A 2,916-nucleotide genomic window follows, 5' to 3' on the forward strand; every position below is an offset into this window, starting at 1 on the left:
TTAAAAGTACTGTAGTTATAATAGACTATTTTAAGCTGATAGCAACTTAATTTTGATTGCATAAAAGTACTCTATACTTTTTCCCTCCACTCGTAATTTGTATTTTGTGGCTGTAATTTGCTTCTTTATCTATTATATCTTACTTAGCCACTAATTGTAGCTGTTGTTGTTTTTGACTATTTTTATTTTAAACCCTTCATGCTAGAAAATTAAGTAATGCTCTGATTGCTGTGCCGCAGATGGATGTTTCCCTAACCATAGACTTTTCTGATACTTCAAGTACCTAACCTTATTAATCTAGACTTGATGCCTTTCTGTTGGACTCTGACACTGCAGGAGCAAAATGTCATCCTAAATGCAAACTCCTCCTGTCAAAACTGGAACATCTGTAGGATAGGGTGCAGGATCCTACTATTGGGGCTAGCTAGGTTATAATGATAGTGGCCTTCTCCTCCTGTACACACACTCTTCCTATTACTCAGAGAAGTTGCCAGATGGTATTACTGATGTTTTGCTCATGTGTTCTGGGTGGTCACTCTTACTACTGGGGTCATCCAATTAGGAAAGGTTATTCACAACCTGTATTTGGTTTCTCTGATTTTCTCTATTATTTTCTATTCTCTATTTAATTTGTTTCACTGTTATTTAATTACTTCCTTCCTAGGTTTAGTTTGCACTTCTGTTTCTATGTTCTTGAGGTGAAAATTTGGGTCATTTATCCTTTTTTTATAATCAGATTTTTACTTTTAAAATAATGTAATATTCTTAAAGCTCTAATTTGTCTGTAATCAATGCTTTAGATGCATTCTATAGGTTTGGTATGTTTTATTTTCATTTATCTTAAAAAGTGTTTTCTAATTTCAGACCAGACTTTTTATTTCCTCTTTGTGATTCATTCCCTGGTAATTTCTTCTTTAACTTCTTCTTTATTTAGCAGTGTATTGTTTAATTTTTACATATTTGTGAAATTTCCAAATTTATATTATTGATTTACAATTTATTGTGGTTGGAGAACATACTTTGTGTAATTTAAATTATTTAAAATTAATCCTTTTAAATCATTTTAAATTTATTAAAGGTGTTCTGTGGCCTAAAATAAGGCATATCTTGGATAATGTTCTCTGTGCACTTGAGAAAAATGTGTGCTCTGGTGATTTGGTGGAGTGTCTTGCAGATATCTGTTAGGTCTAGACATACTTATTTTTAGGGAATTTTCCTAGGGGTGACAATTAACCTTTTATTTATATCAATCTAGTTCAAAAATAACACCAACTAGTTGTAATAGTATACAAAACTTCGTTTCTGTATAGAGCTCCATGTCCTCCCCACTTGTGCTATTGTCGTAAAATACATCTTTAAACATTACAAGTCCATTCACACAGTTTTATAAATATTGCTTTTTGCAATTTTCTTTTAAATTACTCAGAAAAAGAAAATAGTTGCAAATGAAAAAGATACATATACTGTATTTCATGTTTAGCTACACAAAGTTTTTTATTTTTTTGTATGGATTCATGTTTCCAGGGCTCCCTAGGAGCCCCTGGGAACAATCATTTCATTTCAGCCTGCAGGGCTTCCTTATTGTTTCTTAGAGCGCTGCAAGTGCTCTCAGTGTTTTGTTTACCTGGAAATGTCTTAATTTAGTCTTTGTTTTCGAAGGGTTATTTTCCTGGATATTGCATTCTTGGTTAGCTGTCTTTTTCTTTCAGCATTCTGAATATGCAATTCCACTGCCATCTGGCCTCCATTGTTCCTGATGAATAGTTGCTTGTACATCTTATTGATGATCATTTTTAAATGTTGAATCACCTCTTTTACTGCTTCAAAAGTTCTCTGTCTGCCTTTTGACAGTTTGATTATTTTGTATCTAGGTAATCTCCTTCAGTTTATCCTACTTGTAGTTTGTTGAGCTATTTATATGTACGGGTTGATGTTTGTTATCCAAGTTGGGATGTTTTCAGTTATTGTTTACCTCAAATATTCTTTCTGTCAGTTTTCTCTTTTCTTTTCCTGTGAGACTGTTATTATGTGTTTGTTGCTATGTTTGATAGTGTACTACTGGTCTCAGGGCTCTTTTCATGCTGCTGCTTCTTTTTTCTTCTGCTACTCATGCAAGATAATCTCAATTTGCCTATCTTCAAGTTCATTGATTATTTCTTCTGCCAGCTCAGATCTGCTGTTGAGTCCCTCTAGTGAATTTATAAATTAAATTATTATTCTTTTTCAACTCTAGAATTTCTATTTGGCTCATTTAAAAATAATTTATATCTTTTAATTTATATTCTCTATTTGGTAAAATATCATTGTTATGCTTTCATTTAGTTCTTTAGACATGGTTTCTGTTATTTCTTTATCATAAGGAAATAAAAATATTTGTCTAGTAAGTCTGCAACATAGGCTTCCTAAGGGACTGGTTTCCCCTGTATATGAGTTGTACTTTCCTGTCTTTTGCATGTCTCATATTTTTGTTGTTGTTGTTGTTGAAAACTGAACATTTAAGATAATATAATGAGGTGACTCTGGAACTCATATCTCCTCTCTAAGGTGTTTTTATTGCTGTTTTTGTCTTGTAGTTGTTGCTGTTGGTTCTGTTTGTTTAGTGACTTTCCTGAACTAATTTTCTGAAGTCTCTATTCTTTCTCATGTGTGACCACTGAAGTCTCTACTTGGTTAAGTTTGTGGGAAGCCAAAGCTTGGATAGAGATGTTCTTATTATCTTACCCACTTTGTCTCCCAACCTTTGTCGAGTGTCTCTGTGTAAAAATTGGAATATAACCTTCACTGTCCTGGTAGTTTTCAACTCCGTTTAGTTTTTATTCTGCCTGTACAGAGACTTATGGTCAACCCAAGTAGGAAAGTAGGTATTTCTCAAGTGTCATTCCCTGCTATGTCCATAGTCCTCCGGTTTTTTGTGTG

The sequence above is a fragment of the Macaca mulatta genome, chromosome 17 (assembly GCF_049350105.2).
Source record: "Macaca mulatta isolate MMU2019108-1 chromosome 17, T2T-MMU8v2.0, whole genome shotgun sequence".
Classification (NCBI taxonomy): Eukaryota; Metazoa; Chordata; class Mammalia; order Primates; family Cercopithecidae; genus Macaca; species Macaca mulatta.